Source organism: Carassius carassius, chromosome 28 (assembly GCF_963082965.1).
Source record: "Carassius carassius chromosome 28, fCarCar2.1, whole genome shotgun sequence".
Taxonomy (NCBI): Eukaryota; Metazoa; Chordata; class Actinopteri; order Cypriniformes; family Cyprinidae; genus Carassius; species Carassius carassius.
Window position 1 is genome coordinate 18,734,787 of NC_081782.1, and position 23,068 is coordinate 18,757,854.

The window sequence follows — 23,068 nt, forward strand, 5'->3', positions numbered from 1 at the left end:
ACATATTTTCTCTGGCCACCCCTCCAGAGTTATAAAACTCTAAGTCTCACTTTCTTACTGGGTACATGCAAGTTGGTGCTGTGGCTTAGTTGTTTAAAGCGCCTGTCTAGTAAACAGGAGATCCTGGGTTCGAATCCCAGCGGTGCCTTTGCTGGTGATCAAGTGCTTCCTTGGGCTTTGAGGTTTTGCTCTCCGTAAAAAGGGGTTGCAGAGGAGTGCTAAAGCAGCATGCAATTTAATTTGCGAACCATCCCCTCAGATGCTGCCGAAGAATGCTGCCCAGAGTCATCTCAACAATGCAGCATGGCTCAACTGGTCAAAGAGCTTGCCTTGCAAACAAGTGATCCTTGGTTTAGGACTGCTGCAAGCCTGGAAGGAGCTACTGCATGTGGCGCAGAGAGTAGCGCATTGGACTATTAGTCTGCGGTTTGAGGCAATATTAAATTTGTGGGTTTGAGTCAAAACAGATTGGTGACTTCTGGCCTTTTGTTTATCATTAAATTGAACGCTTATGCCCTCGGGCAACAGAAAGTTGTGAAAAATCTCATAAGCTGACCAGCCCTTGGAGCTTTGTCCTCACCGCTGGATGTTTTGATCAACTTACTCCACCTGCCAGTGCTCTGCTTGGTGCCATGGCTTAGTTGGTTAAAGCGTCTGTCTCGTAAACAGGAGATCCTGGGTTCAAATCCCAGCGGTGCCTTTAGCATCCCTTGTGTGCCTCAAGCATGTGCTTTTCTGAGATCGGATAGCAAAGGCAGCAGGCAATTCCATTTCCAAATCAGACCCTGATAATGCTGATGCTCTTTTGAACAGGTCAACAGTTGCTGACAGGCTCTGTGGCACAATAGATAGCAAACTGGACTTCTAGACTGCCAGATGAGTCCATTCAAAGGTTAACTAATGGCACTTGGCCAACAAACCCATAGGCTAGCTGGCCACCCCGAATCAGTTATCAAAAAAACTAATTTAGGCTGTGCAGAGCCTGGCCGTTGGCCTCTTATCTGGATGCTTTAATCCTCTAAGTGCCGCTCGCTGGGAGCGTGTGTGCAGGTTGGCGCTGTGGCTTAGTTGGTTAAAGCTTGTGTCGTAAATAGGACATACTGAATTCAAATCCCAGCACTGTCTTTGCTGGTAATCAAACACCACCTTGGGTTATGTGGTTTGCTTTGCGCAATCAGGAGGTACAGAGGAGCGCCAGAGCAGCATGCGATTTCATTTGTCAACCACCCCTCAGCTGCTGCCGAAGAATTCTGACCCAAGTCAACAATACAGCAAGGCGCTGTGGCTTAGCTGGTCAAAGCGCTTGTCTTGTAAACAGGAGATCCTGGGTTCGATTCCCAGCCGTGCCTTTTAACAGGTGGCTCTGCTCTGTGGGTTCTTTCTTGGAAAGGAAGCCCTTACAGATCCTCCACTTTTCCAACCACATACCAATTGCAAAGAGACCCACATATCTTGTCCTTCCCGCTCCCCAAATGCCTGAACTCAATTCAACGGACTGGCACAAGCCAGGAAAAAAAGGTCCACACATGGCTCTGTGGCGCAATGGAGAGCGCATTGGACTTCTAGACTGCCAAATGAGGCCATTCAAAGGTTGTGGGTTTGAGTCTTACCAGAGTCGTTACTTTTGGCATTCTGTTAATGGCGCTTGGCCAACAAAAACATATTCTCTCTGGCCACCCCTCCAGAGTTATAAAACTCTAAGTCTCAGTTTCTTACTGGGTACATGCAAGTTGGTGCTGTGGCTTAGTTGGTTAAATCGCCTGTCTAGTAAATAGGAGATTCTGGGTTCGATTCCCAGCGGTGCCTTTTAACAGGTGGTTCTGCTCTGTGGGTTCTTTCTTGGAAAGGAAGCCCTTACAGATCCTCCACTTTTCCAACCACATACCAATTGCAGAGAGACCCACATATCTTGTCCTTCCTGCTCCCCAAATGCCTGAACTCAATTCAACGGACTGGCACAAACCAGGAAAAAAAAGCTCCACACATGGCTCTGTGGCGCAATGGATAGCGCATTGGACTTCTAGACTGCCAGATGAGGCCATTCAAAGAATGTGGGTTTGAGTCCCACCAGAGTCGTTACTTTTGGCATTCTTTTAATGGCGCTTGGCCAACAAACACATATGCTCTCTGGCCACCCCTCCAGAGTTATAAAACAAGTTATATGCAAGTTGGTGCTTTGGCTTAGTTGGTTAAAGCGACTGTCTAGTAAACAGGAGATCCTGGGTTTGAATCCCAGCGGTGCCTTTGCTGGTGATCAAGTGCTTCCTTGGGCTGTGAGGTTTTGCTCTTTGTAAAAAGGGGGTGCAGAGGAGTGCTAGAGCAACATGCAATTTAATTTGCGAACCACCCCTCAGATGCTGCCGAAGAATGCTGCCCAGAGTCATCTCAGCAATGCAGCATGGCTCAGCTGGTCAAAGAGCTTGCCTTGCAAACACGTGATCCTTGGTTTAGGACTGCTGCAAGCCTGGAAGGAGCTACTGCATGTGGCGCAGAGTGTAGTGCATTGGACTATTAGTCTGCAGTTTGACGCCATATGAAGTTTGTGGGTTTGAGTCAAAACAGATTGGTGACTTCTGGCCTTTTGTTTATCATTAAATTGCACGCTTATGCCCTCGGGCAACAGAAAGTTGTGAAAAATCTCATAAGCTGACCAGCCCGTGGACCTTTGTCCTCACTGCTGGATATTTTGATAAACTTACTCACCATCTGAGTGCTGTGCTGTGGCTTAGTTGGTTAAAGCGTCTGTTTCGTAAATGGGTGATCCTGGATTCAAATTCCAGCGGTGCCTTCAGTATCCCTTGTGTGCCTCATGTGCTTTTCTGAGATCGGACTGCAAACAGGGATAGCAAAGGCAGCAGGCAATTCCATTTCCAAATCAGATCCTGATAATGCTGATGCTCTTTTGAACAGGTCAACAGTTGCTGACAGGCTCTGTGGCACAATAGATAGCAAACTGGACTTCTAGACTGCCAGATGAGGGCATTCAAAGGTTAACTAATGGCACTTGGCCAACAATCCCAGAGGCTAGCTGGCCACCCCAAATCAGTTGTCAAAAAAAACATTTTGGGCTGTGCAGAGCCTGGCCGTTGGCCTCTTATCTGGATGCTTTAATCCTCTAAGTGCCGCTCCCTGGGAGAGTGTGTGCAGGTTGGCGCCGTGGCTTAGTTGGTTAAAGCTTGTGTCGTAAATAGGACAAACTGAATTCAAATCCCAGCACTGTCTTTGCTGGTAATCAAACACCACCTTGGGTTGTGTGGTTTTGCTTTGCACAATCAGGCGGTACAGAGGAGCGTCAGAGCAGCATGCGATTTCATTTGTCAACCACCCCTCAGCTGCTGCCGAAGAATTCTGACCCAAGTCAACAATACAGCAAGGCGCCGTGGCTTAGCTGGTCAAAGCGCTTGTCTTGTAAACAGGAGATCCTGGGTTCGATTCCCAGCGGTTCCTTTTAACAGGTGGATCTGCTCTGTGGGTTCTTTCTTGGAAAGGAAGCCCTTACAGATCCTCCACTTTTCCAACCACATGCCAATTGCAGAGAGACCCACATATCTTGGCCTTCCCGCTCCCCAAATGCCTGAACTCAATTCAACGGACTGGCACAAGCCAGGAAACAAAAGCTCCACACGTGGCGCAATGGATAGCGCATGGACTGCTGCAAGCCGGGAAGGTGCTACTGCATGTGGCGCAGAGTGTAGTGCATTGGACTATTAGTCTGCGGTTTGACGCCAAATGAAGTTTGTTGGTTTGAGTCAAAACAGATTGGTGACTTCTGGCCTTTTATTCATCATTTTATTTATCATTGTGAAAAATCTCATAAGCTGACCGGCCCGTGGACCTTTGTCCTCACTGCTGGATATTTTGATAAACTTACTCACCATCTGAGTGCTCTGCTTGGTGCTGTGGCTTAGTTGGTTAAAGCGTCTGTTTCGTAAATGGGTGATCCTGGATTCAAATCCCAGCGGTGCCTTCAGTATCCCTTGTGTGCCTCAAGCATGTGCTTTTCTGAGATCGGACTGCAAACAGGGATAGCAAAGGCAGCAGGCAATTCCATTTCCAAATCAGATCCTGATAATGCTGATGCTCTTTTGAACAGGTCAACAGTTGCTGACAGGCTCTGTGGCACAATAGATAGCAAACTGGACTTCTAGACTGCCAGATGAGTCCATTCAAAGGTTAACTAATGGCACTTGGCCAACAATCCCAGAGGCTAGCTGGCCACCCCAAATCAGTTGTCAAAAAAAACATTTTGGGCTGTGCAGAGCCTGGCCGTTGGCCTCTTATCTGGGTGCTTTAATCCCCTTTAGTGCCCCTCCCTGAGAGAGTGTGTGCAGGTTGGCGCCGTGGCTTAGTTGGTTAAAGCTTGTGTCGTAAATAGGACAAACTGAATTCAAATCCCAGCACTGTCTTTGCTGGTAATCAAACACCACCTTGGGTTGTGTGGTTTTGCTTTGCACAATCAGGCGGTACAGAGGAGCGTCAGAGCAGCATGCGATTTCATTTGTCAACCACCCCTCAGCTGCTGCCGAAGAATTCTGACCCAAGTCAACAATACAGCAAGGCGCCTTGGCTTAGCTGGTCAAAGCGCTTGTCTTGTAAACAGGAGATCCTGGGTTCGATTCCCAGCGGTTCCTTTTAACAGGTGGATCTGCTCTGTGGGTTCTTTCTTGGAAAGGAAGCCCTTACAGATCCTCCACTTTTCCAACCACATGCCAATTGCAGAGAGACCCACATATCTTGGCCTTCCCGCTCCCCAAATGCCTGAACTCAATTCAACGGACTGGCACAAGCCAGGAAACAAAAGCTCCACACGTGGCGCAATGGATAGCGCATGGACTGCTGCAAGCCGGGAAGGTGCTACTGCATGTGGCGCAGAGTGTAGTGCATTGGACTATTAGTCTGCGGTTTGACGCCAAATGAAGTTTGTTGGTTTGAGTCAAAACAGATTGGTGACTTCTAGCCTTTTATTCATCATTTTATTTATCATTGTGAAAAATCTCATAAGCTGACCGGCCCGTGGACCTTTGTCCTCACTGCTGGATATTTTGATAAACTTACTCACCATCTGAGTGCTCTGCTTGGTGCTGTGGCTTAGTTGGTTAAAGCGTCTGTTTCGTAAATGGGTGATCCTGGATTCAAATCCCAGCGGTGCCTTCAGTATCCCTTGTGTGCCTCAAGCATGTGCTTTTCTGAGATCGGACTGCAAACAGGGATAGCAAAGGCAGCAGGCAATTCCATTTCCAAATCAGATCCTGATAATGCTGATGCTCTTTTGAACAGGTCAACAGTTGCTGACAGGCTCTGTGGCACAATAGATAGCAAACTGGACTTCTAGACTGCCAGATGAGTCCATTCAAAGGTTAACTAATGGCACTTGGCCAACAATCCCAGAGGCTAGCTGGCCACCCCAAATCAGTTGTCAAAAAAAACATTTTGGGCTGTGCAGAGCCTGGCCGTTGGCCTCTTATCTGGGTGCTTTAATCCCCTTTAGTGCCCCTCCCTGAGAGAGTGTGTGCAGGTTGGCGCCCGTGGCTTAGTTGGTTAAAGCTTGTGTTGTAAATAGGACATACTGAATTCAAATCCCAGCACTGTCTTTGCTGGTAATCAAACACCACCTTGGGTTGTGTGGTTTCGCTTTGCGCAATCAGGCGGTACAGAGGAGCATCAGAGCAGCATGCGATTTCATTTGCCAACCACCCCTCAGCTGCTGCCGAAGAATTCTGACCCAAGTCAACAAAGCAACAGGGCGCTGTGGCTTAGTTGGTTAAAGCGCTTGTCTTGTAAACAGGAGATCCTGGGTTCGAATCCCAGCGGTGCCTTTGCTGGTGATCAAGTGCTGCCTTGGGCTGTGAGATTTTGCTCTCTGTGAAAAGGGGGTGCAGAGGAGTGCTAGAGCAGCATGCAATTTAATTTGCGAACCAGCCCTCAGATGCTGCCGAAGAATGCTGCCCAGAGTCATCTCAGCAATGCAGCATGGCTCAGCTGGTCAAAGAGCTTGCCTTGCAAACAGGTGATCCTTGGTTTAGGACCGCTGCAAGCCTTTAAGGAGCTACTGCATGTGGCGCAGAGTGTAGCGCATTGGACTATTAGTCTGCGGGGTGAGCCCATATGAAGTTTGTGGGTTTGAGTCAAAACAGATTGGTGACTTCTGGCCTTTCATTTATCATTAAATTGCACGCTTATGCCCTTGGGCAACAGAAAGTTGTGAAAAATCTCATAAGCTGACCAGCCCATGGACCTTTGTCCTCACCGCATCCCTTGTGTGCCTCAAGCATGTGCTTTTCTGAGATCGGACTGCAATCAGGGATAGCAAAGGCAGCTGGCGATTCCATTTCCAAACCAGATCCTGATAATGCTGACGCTCTTTTGAATAGGTCAACAGTTGCTGACAGGCTCTGTGGCACAATAGATAGCAAACTGGACTTCTAGACTGCCAGATGAGGCCTTTCACATCAATCAAATCAAACTTTTTTTCTATAGCCCTTTACAGCAGCCACAAGGTGTCCAAAGTGCTTCACATCAGATACAAATAACACATCATTCGAACACAATATTCGAATAAAATTATAAACAATAAGCTATATATAATTACTTAGAAACATCAATGGACAAAGGAAAAATAAAAAAAAATGTTACAATTTTACAATGTTACACCGCTACTGCGTATTAAATGCCAATTTAAACAAATAAGTTTTAAGTTTGGTTTTAAAGAGTACAACGTCTGTTTCAGTACCCATGTCAGGGGGGAGCTTATTCCAAAGCTTAGGGCCAGCAACAGCAAAGGCCCTATCACCTTACTGTTTATGCTTCGACTTAGGGACCTGTAAAGTGCATTGATCAGAAGACCGCAACCAACGATTTTGTCCACCCAGAGTTAAAAGCTCAGACAGGTGCTCAGGGGCTAGCCCATTTAGAGCTTTAAAAACAAACAATAAAATCTTAAAATCAATCCTAAAATGCACTGGAAGCCAGTGGAGAGTAGCTAAAACCGGAGTAATGTGTGCTATTCTAGAAGTACTGGTTAAAAAGCGAGCAGCAACATTTTGTACAAGTTGCAGACGGGAAAGAGATGTTTGACTCAGACCGACATAAAGAGCATTGCAATAATCAAGCCTTGAACTAATAAAGGCATGTAAAGCTCTTTCCAAATCATGCCTTGCAAGAAAAGGCTTAACTTTACTCAGCAGACGAAGTTGGAAGAAGCTCATTTTTACTACATTGCTAATCTGTGTATCAAATTTCATGCTGCAATCGAAAGTCACGCCCAAATTCCTGACAGTTTGTTTGGCAGATGGAGTCAAAGCTCCCAAACTTAAATTAGAATTTACTGACATGCATCTTGTATTGAAAACAATGCATTCAGTTTTATCATCGTTTAAAGTAAGGAAATTGCGAGAAAGCCACAGCTTTCCTGTTTGTTGTTGGCGGCTGTACTGCGTTTGAGCTCCGTCACTATATTCTTTTCATTGACTATTTTTAACTCAAAAATCAATTTTATACATCATCGTTTCCGTTTATATAACGTGTGAATATATCCTCTATTGTATTCTACAACAAAAACAATCAGAGTGCCTCGCTATCACCAGTGTTGGGGAGTAACTAGTTACATGTAACGCCGTTACGTAATTTAATTACAAAATTATTGTAACTGTAATTAGTTACAGTTACTAAGAAAAAATGAGTAATTAAATTACAGTTACTTATGAAATTTTTTACGATTACAAAGGGGATTACATTTGAATATTTACACACATCCACATACAGATTTAACTGATTTCTTTCCCAAATTGCACTGACTATTCTGAGACATACCACCCTAATAATTTCCGGGATGCGGAAATACAGTCTGGTTCGTAGAATCCAGTCATAAAAACCGGAATGCCTAACGCGGACGGAATATGCCACATTTTGGATGACTAAATCACTTCATCAGTACACTTGAATCAAAACATGACATCGACTAGTGTCTGTGAATATAAAGCCCCAAAAATGCAATATATGACTTGCACATTCTGCGTGTCTGTGGAAATCAGGCGCGGACTGGACACCGGGAGAACCGGGGCAATTCCCGGTGGCCTGGCAGCCGATTTTGCCCCACTATTTAATATCATTTTTGTATAGTTGCCTGCCGAATGTACTAAAGCGATCATTTGCGAATCCGCCATTTGATAATTAAATCTCTAATAAGTCATGAATTGTTAGTCATGACTCGCGCGCTCTCCGCGCCTCCGCCAAACGGTTTGGATCAGACTCAGAGTAATCAATGCGAGAGAGAGAGAGAGAGAGAGAGAGAGAGAGAGAGAGAGAGAGAGAGAGAGAGAGTGAGAGTGGACTGCTGGAGCAGAGAAGCAGAACTACTGTTCAGGGTTTCAGGTCAGTTTCATCTGTAAAGATGCTTTTTTGCATTTGTTTTTTTATTTAATTAATCAAGCAGCAGCACGTTGCTCATCAGTCATCACTCAAAATACTATATAAAGGCCATCATTATTATCTGTTGTAACGTTACAGCAGTAATTTAGCTGAAAAAAAAATCAATTTTTTTTTTATAGGTTTAGGGGGAGCTACGACAGACAACAACACAACCCTTACGAAAATTAACATTTTAATATTTAACTATAAATCCAGAGAAAATGGTTACTATTGTTAAACTGTGATAACCAAAAATGTAAAATTATTTTACAAATGTATTTATTTAAAAATAAATACAAATCCATTTGCAAAAAAAAACAAGGTTATTTTACTTTTATATAGGCTAATAAAAGCATGGTAATTTTTTGTAAGGGAAAAACATGACTCGTGTACAGTATTAGGATTTTTCTATAAAGATATTGTAGTATTGTAGAGTAATGTATTGTAAAGTATAGTTTTGTTCAATTTTGAGTATTAAAGTCATGAGAGAGATGGATAACAGGGCAAAATAAAGAGACTGAAGAGAAAAATGGAAGTGAAGGTGCAGTTCAGGAGAGAACTTTTAATTATTTTGCATGTCCCCAAATTAAAGATTTAAACCTTTTTTATGTCAGGTCCATACAAAAAATAGGTTTGTCCATGAATTTGTTTGTATGAGTTTGAATTTTCCAGTCTGAATTTTTTTCCCAGTCCGCCCCTCCTGTAAATTAATGGCAAAGACATGGTTTCATTTACTACACATAGGCCTACTGAAGCTCGCAGTGTTTTCAACCTCTGCCATCTCAATATAGGAGTACACGAGCACATAAACATAATTTCTAGAACTGCTCTGTGTCACTTCATGTGCATTTTACTTATTTTGAGAAAACTATCATCATGTACAGATACAGCAGTTTAAAAAAAACACCAATGTTTCAGGAGTTTATTACACAGAATACGACACATGCTTATTAGATAACTGTATTTAAGTTGATGTATATGCTTTTATTTATTATTCTTTAATTTTCACAAATTTAGAAAAGTAATCAAAAAGTACTCAAAAGTAATTAGTTACATTACTTTAATAAAGTAATTGAAAAGGTTACACTACTATTACATTTTAAACAGGGTAACTTGTAATCTGTAACCTATTACATTTCCAAAGTAACCTTCCCAACACTGGCTATCACTAGTTTTATTTTGATCTCCCGGGTCCGCTATTAGCTTTTAGCCCATTAGCATCAGCGGCGTGGTTGCAGCTAACTGCGCTTACATTGATAATACTCTATTCACACACATTACCACTGCTGTACTCACTGTTACTTGCTTTAATGGCGGATGAATGTCTCCACTCTGTGCAGCTCGAGCTCGAGGCCGTGGGAAAGCAGATTCGCGACCTGGAGGTGAGGCAGGCCCAGCTGAGAGAGCGGAGAGCCGTGCTGGAATCATCCCGGGCTGACGCTCAAAAGTCCGGGGTAAGTATACAGCGATCTGCTAACAGTCCCACCACGTCTACTCCGTGTGTTTCTCTGCACAGGCCCGGTGCACCCAGGACACGATCTTCCCAGATGTCCTTCACTGCGACGACTTCTCCCCCTCCTGCCTTCGACATCTCCATCCGGAACCGCTTCGCTCCCCTCCGCGAGACAGGACGCGACGCTGTGATCATTGGAGACTCCATCGTCCGACACGTAAGTGCTACGTTAGCCGAAGGTAAAGTGCACACTCATTGTTTGCCTGGTGCTCGTGTTCTCGATGTTTCTGCGCAGATACCCGCGATCCTGAAGGTCGACGAGAGCCCCAGAGCGGTCGTGCTTCACGCCGGGGTTAACGACACCACGCTGCGGCAGACGGAGACGCTGAAGAGGGACTTCAGCAGCCTGATCGAGACGGTTCGCAGCATGACGCCCGCGGCGACGATCGTCGTGTCTGGACCACTACCCACGTATCGACGAGGACACGAAAGGTTCAGTAGACTTTTTGCTTTAAATGAATGGTTGTTGTCATGGTGTAAAGAACAGAAACTGCTATTTGTTAATAACTGGAATCTTTTCTGGGAGCGTCCTAGGCTGTTTCGCGCTGATGGATTACACCCCAGCAGAATCGGAGCAGAGCTGCTCTCTGACAACATCTCCAGGACACTTCGCTCCATGTGACTAGTAAGACAATTCTCTAATAACTATTATGATGACTTTTGTTCCACCCGCTTAAATGATAAAAGTACTTGTGCTGTAAAAACTATTAAGACTGTGTCTGTTCCCCGAATAGTGAGGTCAAAATATAATGTAGGATCTAGAAAAAATCTTATCGTAATTAAACCAGAAAAATGTAAAGTAAATGAACAAAAACAATTTTTAAAGTTTGGGCTCATAAATATTAGATCACTCTCACCCAAAGCAGTTATTGTAAATGAAATGATCACAGAAAATAGTTTTGATGTACTCTGCTTGACTGAAACCTGGCTAAAACCAAATGATTATTTTGGTCTAAATGAGTCTACTCCACCAAACTACTGTTATAAGCATGAGCCCCGTCAGACTGGTCGTGGCGGAGGTGTTGCAACAATGTATAGTGATATTCTCAATGTTACCCAGAAAACAGGATACAGGTTTAACTCTTTTGAAATACTTCTGCTAAATGTTACACTGTCAGACATGCAAAAGAAATCTAATGTATCTCTTGCTCTGGCTACTGTGTATAGACCACCAGGGCCGTATACAGAATTCCTAAAAGAATTTGCAGATTTCCTCTCAGACCTTCTAGTTACAGTTGATAAGGCGCTAATCATGGGAGATTTTAATATTCACGTTGATAATGCAAATGATACATTAGGACTTGCGTTTACTGACCTAATAAACTCCTTTGGAGTCAAGCAAAATGTCACCGGGCCCACTCATCGTTTTAATCATACACTAGATCTAATTATATCGCATGGAATCGATCTTACTGCTATAGATATTGTACCCCAAAGTGATGATATTACAGACCATTTCCTTGTATCGTGCATGCTGCGTATAACTGATATTAACTATATGTCTCAGCGTTACCGTCTGGGCAGAACTATTGTTCCAGCCACCAAAGACAGATTCGCAAATAACCTGCCTGATCTATCTCAACTGCTATTTGTACCCAAAAATACACATGAATTAGACGAAATTACTGACAACATGGGCACTATTTTCTCTAATACATTAGAAGCTGTTGCCCCCATCAAATTGAAAAAGGTTAGAGAAAAACGTACTGTGCCATGGTATAACAGTAATACTCTCTCAAGAAAGTAACTCGTAGTCTTGAACGCAAATGGAGAAAAACTAACTTGGAAGTTTTTAAAATTGCATGGAAAAACAGTATGTCCATGTATAGACAGGCTCTAAAAACTGCTAGGGCAGAGCATATCCACAAACTCATTGAAAATAACCAAAACAATCCAAGGTTTTTATTTAGCACAGTGGCTAAATTAACAAATTACCAGACGCCACCTGATTCAAATATTCCACCAACGTTAAATAGTAATGACTTTATGAATTTCTTCACTGATAAAATAGATAACATTAGAAATACAATAGCGAATGTAGATTCTACAGCGTCTAACACTTCAGTTTCATCCATCGCACCCAAAGATAAACTGCAGTGCTTTACAAATATAGGACAGGAAGAGCTAAATAAACTTATCACTGTATCTAAACCAACAACATGTTTATTAGATCCTGTACCCACTAAATTACTAAAAGAGCTGTTACCTGTAGCCGAAGAACCGCTTCTCAATATCATTAACTCGTCGTTATCTTTAGGTCACGTCCCAAAACCATTCAAGCTGGCGGTTATCAAGCCTCTTATTAAGAAACCAAAACTAGATCCTAGTGTACTGGCAAATTATAGGCCTATTTTAAATCTTCCATTTATGTCTAAAATTTTAGAAAAAGTTGTGTCTGCTCAATTGAGCACCTTCCTGCATAAAAATGATCTGTATGAAGAATTTCAGTCAGGTTTTAGGCCCCACCATAGCACAGAAACTGCACTTGTTAAAATTACAAATGACCTGCTTCTTGCGTCAGATCAAGGCTGCATCTCATTTCTAGTCTTACTTGATCTTAGTGCTGCGTTCGACACCATAGATCATGACATACTCATAGATCGATTACAAAACTATACAGGTATTCAAGGGCAGGCTCTAAGATGGTTTAGATCCTACCTGTCCGATCGCTACCATTTTGTTTACTTAAATGGGGTGTCATCTCATTTATCATCAGTAAAATATGGAGTGCCACAAGGATCCGTCCTAGGTCCCCTTCTATTTTCAATATACATGTTGCCCCTTGGTAATATTATTAGAAAATACGGAATTAGCTTCCACTGTTATGCTGATGATACTCAGCTATATATCTCAACGAGACCAGATGAAACTTCCCAATTATCTAAGCTAACAGAGTGTGTTAAAAATGTAAAAGATTGGATGACAAATAATTTTCTCCAATTAAATTCGGATAAGACAGAGATATTAATTATTGGACCAAAAAACACCACACAGAATCTTGTAGATTACAATCTGCAACTAGACGGATGTACTGTTACTTCCTCTACAGTCAGAAATCTGGGTGTTATATTGGACAGCAATTTGTCTTTTGAAAATCATATTTCCAATGTTACAAAAACCGCATTCTTCCATCTTAGAAACGTTGCCAAGCTACGAAACATGGTATCTGTTTCTGATGCAGAAAAGCTAGTTCATGCTTTCATGACCTCTAGACTGGACTATTGTAATGCACTTCTAGGTGGTTGTCCTGCTTCGTCAATAAACAAGCTACAGGTAGTCCAAAATGCAGCAGCTAGAGTCCTTACCAGGTCAAGAAAATATGATCATATTACCCCAATTTTACAGTCTCTGCACTGGCTACCTATTAAGTTCCGTATCAGTTACAAATTATCATTACTTACCTATAAGGCCCTAAATGGTTTAGCTCCTGCGTACCTAACTAGCCTTCTACCACGCTACAACCCATCACGCACCCTAAGGTCACAAAACACTGGACTTTTGGTAGTTCCTAGGATAGCAAAGTCCACTAAAGGAGGTAGAGCTTTTTCACATTTGGCTCCCAAACTCTGGAATAGCCTTCCTGATAATGTTCGGGGTTCAGACACACTCTCTCTGTTTAAATCTAGATTAAAAACGCATCTCTTTTGCCAAGCATTCGAATAATGTATCTCTTAAATTGTGAGTGTAGTTGCATCTGCATTTTTATTCTTTAGCTTGGGTTAAACTAATTTTACTTTGTTGGATCAGCAGCTATGCTAATGATGTCTCTATTTTGTTTCTATGTTTTGCCGTAACTAGGATTTACACAAGCTCCAATCTGGATCCAGAACACCTGAGAAGAGATGATGCTGACCCTCAGAGGACCCCAGATGATCCTAACCTTGAATCAACAAACAGAACTAACAATTATTGCTACATGTGTGACTGCATCATATAATTACTATTAATTAATTATATTGATAGTTCATCATCTAGCTGACTACGTCTTGTATTATTATTATTATTTTTATTTTTCTAAAATCCTGTCAAACGTGCACAAACTACTAGCTACTACTAAATATTGTAGAAACATAATTTTCTGTAAAGTTGCTTTGTAACGATTTGTATTGTAAAAAGCGCTATACAAATAAACTTGAATTGAATTGAATTGAATTATTTTAATTAATGCAATTTTGCAAGCGGTTTAATGCTACACTGTCATTTGATTTTAAAGACAGGTAAATCTGCAGATCATCTGCATAACAATGAAATGACATATTATGCTTGTTTATTATAGCCCCTAGTGGCAACATATATAAAGAAAACAGGGTGGGGCCCAGAATTGAACCTTGGGGCACACCACAATAGAGGGGGGCAGACGATGATGAGCAATCTCCCATTGTGACAGCGAAACTCCTATTTGTTAAATATGACCTGAACCATTTAAGTGCGGAGCCTTGAATGCCTACACATTGCTCAAGACGTGCAAGAAGAATTGAATGGTCCACTGTATCAAATGCTGCTGTTAAATCCAGGAGCACTAATACATTAGGGTCCCCTGAATCTACAGATAGTGCTATATCGTTTGAACCCTTAACAATGCCGATTTGGTGCTATGACGTGATCTAATTGACGTGATCTAAAATAAAGATATTAGAATGGGAGCAAGTAACAGAAGCAGTCAATGCGGTTACCTCGGTGCCTCGCACAGTCCAAGAGACAAAACAAAAATGGTTTGACTTAAAAGTAGTCATAAAAAAAAGAATATGTGCACACAGGCGCAGTGTCGTAACAACTGGTGGTGGTCAAGGAATCACTGACATCTCAGCCTTTGATGCAAGGGTGGGTGCGATTATAGGGGAAGCAGGATTAAGTGGAGTTCTTCCAGAATTCCAAAGTAATACAGATGTGATTTGCGGTGACGATGGTAATTGATTTATCTACACATTATTTAAGTTTTTGTCTGTTTAAAATTCTGCTTTTTTATTGTGGATAATTTAAATCAACCAATTCAAATTCAGTGGAAGTGGAAAGTCCTAATATATCCAAGTGACAAATCTAGCAATAGTTGCAGCTGCCCCTAAGATATACGTATATTAAAATAGTTGATTTTCCTGTTTATTCATATGCTAAAAATGTAACTTAAAAAGACAAAAGCAATTCATTAAGTGCACATTTTATTTCACACATTTACAGATATGCAATACAACCTTTATTTAATTAAACGTTTTTTAATGATTAAAGGAACAGTTAATCCTGGAATGCCTTCAGGCCCGGTGAGTGGTCCAAGTGGGGTAGACAAGGGATGTAGGCTTAGATCCTACGTGCCACCGCCGCCGCCATCCTGTGTGCCACCACCGGCATCTTGTGTGCCTCCATCACCATCCTGTGTGCCACCACCGGCATCTTGTGTGCCTCCACCAATGTCCAGTGTGCCGCCATCATCAAATGCCCAAGCAACCCCATCCTGTGCGCAATCCAGTGCATCATCATCCTTTGTGCCACCACCGAGCGCTGGTAACTCAAGGCGTGTACAGACGGAAGAAGTCATGCAGACCCAACGTCACATGGTTCATGCTGTTAATGCGGTGTGTTCCGAACAGAAAGAAATAAAAACAATTTTGTCAGAAATAAGTGGTTCACTTAAAGAACTTGTGAAAAAAAAGTTTGAATTCACTTGCCTTTTTACATTCCATTTATACGCCGCTGTATTGCCATAGCATTATGCACTGCATTAGGAGGGCCAGGGTCGGGTTCATTATCTTCAGTATGGGCATTCGATGGAACAGGTATACCATTCTTTTGAGCAAAGTTGTACAACACTGCGCAAGCCACCACAATGCGGCAAACCTTTGTAGGGCTGTACAATACTGTGCCACCAGACCTATCCAAGCACCTCCAGCGTCCTTTTAGCAGACCAATAGTGCGTTCGACCACTGAACACGTCCGGCAATGCTTCTCGATATAACGCCGTTCTTGTTCGTTTTGGGGTCTAGTTAGTGGAGTTAACAGCCACGTTCTAAGGGGATAACCACGGTCTCCTGAGAGGTAAAACATTTAAAAGAATTTTAAGAAAATATAACAAAACAATGAATGTAAATACAACGGGACAATTAATATAACATTTCAAGTGCTAGACAGAGGTAACAATTATAAACAATATTATAAGAATACTTTAAAGAAAGTACATGCTTGTGAATTAGCCTACAGGTCGCTTTTTGTTTTTTTTTCCAGGACAATATTGATTCAATATAACATTTCACTTAATTTTTAAATGCTATAAAACATGTTTTGTTTCCTGAAAATTTGCATTGACTAATGTGAAATTTTGCTTAAATATTAAAATAAGTGTGGGTTTGTTTATCATTGGAGATAATAAAAACATTTTAAAAAGGTATGCTTTAAACACATTTGCATCATTACTCAATTACATACGCATTCCTGCCGACTTACCAAGAAGCCATCCATCACGCACAGCTCCTGTTTGCAGTCTGTTCCCTACACTGCTGTTGGACAAAATGTAGGAATCATGAGTTGACCCAGGCATTCTCGCAACTACATTTGTCAGAGACATATGCGCATCACATATGATATGCACGTTCAAAGAATGAAAATGTTTTCGGTTAACAAAAGCAAATTCATTCTCAGATGGTGCCTTTATTGTAACATGAGTGCAGTCAATAGCACCGATTACATTGGGAAAACCGGCGATGGCTACAAATTGCATTTTGATGTTGGCCTGTTCAGCTTGCGTGTAAAGAAAACCGATGCATCGGGGTGCCATCCCCACTATGGCATCCCATACATATGGCATGACACGGCTCAGGGATGACCGCGACATACCTGATCGATCTGCCAACTCTTGCTGGACAGTACCAATGCCCAAGTGGCCTAATGTGGTCAATACTTGTTCAGGAACACACAGCGCGTGGTTTCTCCACGAGGGTCTTTCCAATACTGGCCGTAATTCAGAACACAAGCCTGGCCGTTGGCCTCTTATCTGGATGCTTTAATCCTCTAATTGCAGATTATTACATTTAATCATTAAGCAGACACTTTTGTCCAAAGTAACTTACAAATGAGAACAATAGAAGCAGTCAGGTCAACAAGAGAACAACAACAGTATACAAGTGCCATGACAAGTCTCAGTTTGTCTAGTATAGAATGCATAGCCAGGTTTATTTTTGATAAATGAAAAGATAAGAAAAGGAAAAGTGCTAGTAGTAGTTGGTTAAGTGCAGGTGAAAAAGATGAGTCTTTAGTTGTTTCTTGAAAATGAGTAAAGACTCAGCTGTACGAATTGAGATTGGGAGGTCATTCCACCAGCTGGGCACAGTCCAGGAAAAGGTCCGTGAGAGTGATTTTGAACTTCTTTGGGATGGCACCACAAGGCATCGTTCACTTGCAGAGCGCAAACTTTTGGAGGGCATATAAGATTTAACCAGTGAGTTTAGGTATGTTGGTGCCGTGCCAGTGGTCGTCTTGTAGGCAAGCATCAGTACCTTGAATTTGATGCTAGCGGCTAATGGTAGCCAGTGTAACCTGATGAAGAGAGGAGTAATGTGAGCTTTTTTGGCTCATTGAAGACAACCCTCGCTGATGCATTCTGGATCAATTGCAGAGGCTTGACAGTACATGCAGGAAGGCCCGCCAGGAGAGCATTACAATAGTCCAGTCTGGAGAGAACAAGAGCTTGGACAAGAAGTTGGGTGGCTTGCTCTGACAGGAAGGGTCTAATCTTCCTAATGTTGTATATGGCAAATCTGCAGGAATGGGTCGTTGTAGCAATGTGGTCTGTGAAGCTTAACTCATGATCCATCACAACTCCTAGGTTTCTGGCTGTCCTCGAAGGAGTAATGGTTGACGAACCCAGCTGTATAGAGAAGTTGTGATGAAGCAATGGGTTAGCTGGAATCAACAGGAGTTCTGTCTTTGTAAGGTTAAACTGAAGGTGATGGTCATTCATCCAGCTAGAAATGTCACTCAGACAGGCTGAAATGCAAGAAGCTACCGTCGGGTCATCTGGTTGGAATGAGAAGTAGAGTTGGGTGTCATCAGCGTAGCAGTGATAAGGAAAGCCATGCTTCTGAATGACAGATCCTAATGACGTCATGTAGATGGAGAAGAGAAGTGGTCCAAGTACTGAGCCTTGAGGAACCCCAGTAGTAAGGTGTTGTGACTTAGAAACATCACCCCTCCAAGACACACTGAAGGATCTATCAGAGAGGTAGGACTAAACCCACAGGAGCGCGGTTCCAGAGATGCCCATCTTTCTGAGGGTGGACAGGAGAATCTGGTGATTACCAATGTCAAAAACAGCAGACAGGTCCAGTAAGAGGAGTACTGAGGATTTTGAAGCTGATCTTGCTAGTCGCAGGGCTTTAGTAACTGAGAGCAGAGCAGTCTCAGTTGATTGGCCACTTTTGAAGCCAGATTGGTTGCTGTCCAGGAGGTTGTTCTGTACAAGGAACATAGAAAGCTGCTTGAACACAGCTCGCTCAAGTGTCTTTGCAATGAATGGAAGAAGGGATACCGGTCTGTAGTTTTCAAGAAGCGCTGGATTTAGAGATGGTTTCTTGAGCAGTGGGCTTACCCACGCCTGCTTGAATGCTGAGGGAAATGTTCCAGAGTGAAGAGAGGAGTTGATAACGTGAGTAAGCGAAGGTATGACTGAAGAGGTCGCTTGAAGGAGGTGAGTGGGGATTGGATCAGGTGGACAAGTAGTAGGATGATTGGACCGGAGAAGTTTGGAAACGTCCATCTCTGAGATTGGGGAGAAGGAGGAGAAAGAGTGTGCGTTGGTCATTATGAAGTTGTCCTCAGTCTGCGGTGTGGAGAATTAATCACTGATGGTTTTTGTCTTATTTGTGAAGAAAACTGCAAAGTCGTCCGCTGTCAGAGTCGATGGAGGAGGTGGAGGCGGATTAAGAAGAGAAGAGAAAAGTCTTGAAGAGTGTCCAAGCGTCACAACAGCTGTCAATTTTGTTGTGGTAGTAGGATGTTTTAGCCGTGAAGACATTTGCTGAGAAGGAAGAGAGGAGAGACTGATACACACTGAGGTCAGTAGAGTTTGTTGATTTCTGCCATTTCCTCTCTGCAGCCCTGAGTTTAGTGCGATATTCACGGAGAACCTCGGACAGCCAGGGGGCAGACGGGGCGGTGCGCGCTGGTCTACACAACAGTGGGCACAAGTTGTCCAAGCAAGATGTTAAAGTGGAGAAAATAGTTTCCGTAGTGCTGTTCGTGTCCAGAGCTGAAAACTGAGAGAGTGCAGGAAACGAGGATGAAACCACAGAAGATAAATGAGATGGAAAGAGTGAGTGTAGGTTCCATCGAAAGGTGACCTGGGTTGGAGTGTGTGCCGCTTCAGGAGAAAGTGCTAGGTTAGCAGTAATGAGGAAGTGGTCTGAGGTGTGCAGTGGAGCAACTGAAGAGTTGTCCACAGACTAACAGCGCGTGTAGATGAGGTCCAGTCGGTTGCCTGATTTGTGAGTCGCTGTAGTAGAACCTTGCTTGAGATCAAATTAGGTGAGCAGAGTTTTGAAGTCAGCAGCCTGGGGTTTATCTAGGTGGATGTTGAAGTCACCAAGCAGTACCAGAGGAGTACCATCTTCAGGAAAGTGTGATAGCAGCACATCCAACTCCTCCAAGAAGTTTCCTAATTGACCTGGGGGACGATAAATAACCACACAGTGGATTTTAACAGGGTGGGTTACAGTAATGGCATGTGATTCAAAAGAACCAATACCTGTAGGCGATGGCTGAAGATCAAATTTCCATTCTTTTGATATAAGGAGACCCGTACCTCCACCCCTCCCAGTGGTACGAGGAGTGTGGTAACAAGTGAAATTAGTGGAGAGGGCTGCGGGAGTGGCAGTGTCTTCAGGTTTGATCCAAGTCTCAGTCAGTGCCATGAGGTTGAGACCAGAATGAGTAGCAATAGAAGAAATGAAGTCTGCTTTGTTAAATGCAGACTGGCAGTTCCAGAGACCAACTGGAATAGAGAGTGTTGTAGTAGAGGTCAGAGGGACAGGCCGTAGGTTTGTCAGACAGGCCTTCCTGCGATGTACGTAGCATGCTCTCTGAGTGTTAGTAGTGATAGTAGAGATCTGAAAGCATATAGGGACTACAAGTGTAAGATATATTTGAGAACAACCTATACAAAAGTAAAGAAAGAGGAGAAAATAAATACTCAAGCGCCCTGTCAATGTCCTCGCTCGATGGAGTCGCGCAGGTAGAGTCGATGGTCTTTACCTTCGTTGGTCTTCACACGAGGAGGATTCACACAAGGGCTGCCGCTGCCGCTACCGCAGTGAAACCTACCGCTTTTGTATTTGCCTGATTATCTGTGATTGAAGTCAGCTGGCTACGCCTAACTATTTAGCAGATCGAAACTGGGCAGTCCCGCAAACGCAAAACCAAGCGCCACTTTCAGCATGTATTTACCAGGGTAAGACACACACAATTTAAACCAAAAACTTTCCTAGCAATGACGACCACACAGTAGTCTAATAAGAAAACGAAATAAAAAAACTTTCAAGCTGCTGTCCCTCTCTGTTGCTTGGCTGTTTCTTCTTACAAGTGCTTTCAAAACAGCTAATTAAGTACTTTCACTGGCTTTGGCCATGCCTCACTATTTAGCAGATCGAAACTGGGCAGTCCCGCGATAGGCAAACGCAAAACCAAGTGCCACATTCAGCACATATTTACCAGGCTAAGACACACACAATTTAAACCAATAACTTTCCTAGCAATGATGACCACACAGTAGTCTAATGAGAAAACGAGACAAAACACTTAAAAGCTGCTGTCCTTCTCTGTTGCTCGGCTGTTTCTTCTGACAAGTACTTTCAAAACAGCTAATTAAGTACTTTCACTGGCTTTGGCCATGCCTCACTATTTAGCAGATCAAAACTGGGCAGTCCCGCGATAGGCAAACGCAAAACCAAGCCCCACTTTCAGCACGTATTTACCAGGGTAAGACACACAATATTTAAACCAAAAACTTTCCTAGCAATGACGACCACACAGTAGTCTAATGAGAAAACGAAATAAAAAACTTTAAAGCTGCTGTCCTTCTCTGTTGCTCAGCTGTTTCTTCTGACAAGTGATTTCAAAACAGCTACTTAAGTACTTTCACTGGCTTTGGCCACGCCTCACTATTTAGCAGATCGAAACTGGGCAGTCCCGCGATAGACAAACGCAAAACCAAGTGCCACTTTCAGCACGTATTTACCATGGTAAGACACACACAATTTAAACCAAAAACTTTCCTAGCAATGACGAACACACAGTTGTCTAATGAGAAAACGAGACAAAACACAAGCTGCTGTCCTTCTCTGTTGCTCAGCTGTTTCTTCCTGTTTATCATTAAATTGCACGCTTATGCCCTCGGGCAACAGAAAGTTGTGGAAAATCTCATAAGCTGACCAGCCCCTGGACCTTTGTCCTCACCGCTGGATGTTTTGATCAACTGACTCACCCTCCCAGAGCAGCAGCAGCTTGGGGCCGTGGCTTAGTTGGTTAAAGCATCTTTCTCGTAAACAGGAGATCCGGGGTTCAAATCCCAGAGGTTCCTTTAGCGTCCCTTGTGTGCCTCAAGCATGTGCTTTTGAGATCGGACTGCAAACCGGGATAGCAAAGGCAGCAGGCGATTCCATTTCCAAACCAGATCCTGACAATGCTAACGCACTTTAGAACAGGTCAACAGTTGCTGACAGGCTCTGTGGCACAATAGATAGCGCACTGGACTTCTAGACTGCCAGATGAGGCCATTCAAAGTTTAATTAATGGCACTTGGCCAACAAACCCAGAGGCTAGCTGGCCACCACGGATCAGTTGTCAAAAAAACTCTTCTAGGCTGTGCAGAGCCTGGCCGTTGGCCTCTTATCTGGATGCTTTAATCCTCTAAGTGCCCCTCCCTGAGAGAATGTGTGCAGGTTGGCACCGTGGCTTAGTTGGTTAAAGGTAGTGTAGCAAATACGTCATCTTGAATTCAAATCCCAGCACTGCCTTTGCTGGTAATCAAACACCACCTTGGGTTGTGTGGCTTTGCTTTGCGTAATCAGGCGGTACAGAGGAGCGTCAGAGCAGCATGCGATTTCATTTGCCAACCACCACTCAGCTGCTGCCGAATAATTCTGACCCAATTCAGCAATACAGCAGGGCGCCGTGGCCTAGCTGGTCAAAGCGCTTCTCTTGTAAACAGGAGATCCTGTGTTTGAATCCCAGCGGTACCTCTTAACAGGTGGCTTTGCTCTGTGGGTTCATTCTTGGAAAGGAAGCCCTTACAGATCCTCCGCTTTTCGAACTGCCTACCAATTGTAGAGTGACCCAAATATCTTGTCCGTACCACTCCTCAAACGTGCGACCTCAAGGCGACGGACTGGTACAAGCCAGGAAGAAAGGTACACACGTGGTGCAAAGGATAGCGCATTGGACTTCTAGCTTGCCAGATGAGGACATTCAAAGGCTGAGCAGTGGTGCCTTCGGCAGTGTGGGCAGGAGCCAAATCCTGCTGGAAAATGAAATCAGACATAAAACGCCGTGCCTTGGTCGGTGAGGATCTCTTTTGGGATCCCCAATTGGGAGATTATCCGAAACAGGGCCTACGCCACACTTTTTGCAGGAAATGTTGTGGAGTGCCACTGCCTCTGGGTATGGTGTTGCATAATCCATAAGGACTAATGCAAAGTGATGCCCTCGTGCTGACTGTTCTAATGGCCCGATGAGGTCCATACCAATTCTCTCGAAGGGGACCTGCATGAGAGGCAGCTGGCGCAGTGTCCCTTTTGGGGAGGCCGGGGGATTCACTAACTGACATTCACCAGAAGCCGCGCACCACCTGCGCACATTCTCGTGAATGCCCGGCCAAAAGAATCGGGTCATGAAACGGTTTAATGTTGCTGCCTGTCCCAACTGTCCTTCCATAGGATTACAATGAGCTGCTTGCAGAAGCATTTCCTGATGGCTTTTCGCAACTAACAACTGGGTTGTATCTTATTTGGTTGAGTATATTGGCTCACTCGATACAACCTCTCTTTTAAAATAGTAAAATAGTGATACGAAGGGGGCTGTGCCGGCTGAAGAGGCTGCCTGTTGATGGAACAGACTTAGTCAAATGTGTTTTTCAGCTTCTCATCACGATACTGCTCCAGAGGAAAATCATCA

The 23,068-nt window shown here is 43.5% G+C and overlaps 9 non-coding genes across 9 annotated transcripts; all 9 read left to right on the forward strand.

Moving 5' to 3' along the window:
- The first annotated feature begins 74 nt into the window (after nt 1–74).
- On the forward strand, nt 75–148 carry trnat-agu (transfer RNA threonine (anticodon AGU)). The gene has a single exon. It is a non-coding gene; the product is annotated as a tRNA-Thr (tRNA).
- A 478-nt stretch (nt 149–626) lies between these two features.
- On the forward strand, nt 627–700 carry trnat-cgu (transfer RNA threonine (anticodon CGU)). Its single transcript has one exon. It is a non-coding gene; the product is annotated as a tRNA-Thr (tRNA).
- A 575-nt stretch (nt 701–1,275) lies between these two features.
- On the forward strand, nt 1,276–1,349 carry trnat-ugu (transfer RNA threonine (anticodon UGU)). Its single transcript has one exon. It is a non-coding gene; the product is annotated as a tRNA-Thr (tRNA).
- Nucleotides 1,350–1,732: 383 nt separating this feature from the next.
- On the forward strand, nt 1,733–1,806 carry trnat-agu (transfer RNA threonine (anticodon AGU)). The gene has a single exon. It is a non-coding gene; the product is annotated as a tRNA-Thr (tRNA).
- Nucleotides 1,807–1,986: 180 nt separating this feature from the next.
- On the forward strand, nt 1,987–2,076 carry trnar-ucu (transfer RNA arginine (anticodon UCU)). Its single transcript is given in 2 exon segments — nt 1,987–2,023; nt 2,041–2,076. It is a non-coding gene; the product is annotated as a tRNA-Arg (tRNA).
- A 94-nt stretch (nt 2,077–2,170) lies between these two features.
- trnat-agu (transfer RNA threonine (anticodon AGU)) lies at nt 2,171–2,244 on the forward strand. Its single transcript has one exon. It is a non-coding gene; the product is annotated as a tRNA-Thr (tRNA).
- A 1,129-nt stretch (nt 2,245–3,373) lies between these two features.
- On the forward strand, nt 3,374–3,447 carry trnat-ugu (transfer RNA threonine (anticodon UGU)). Its single transcript has one exon. It is a non-coding gene; the product is annotated as a tRNA-Thr (tRNA).
- A 1,110-nt stretch (nt 3,448–4,557) lies between these two features.
- On the forward strand, nt 4,558–4,631 carry trnat-ugu (transfer RNA threonine (anticodon UGU)). The gene has a single exon. It is a non-coding gene; the product is annotated as a tRNA-Thr (tRNA).
- A 1,111-nt stretch (nt 4,632–5,742) lies between these two features.
- Nucleotides 5,743–5,816, forward strand: trnat-ugu (transfer RNA threonine (anticodon UGU)). Its single transcript has one exon. It is a non-coding gene; the product is annotated as a tRNA-Thr (tRNA).
- Nucleotides 5,817–23,068: the final 17,252 nt, after the last annotated feature.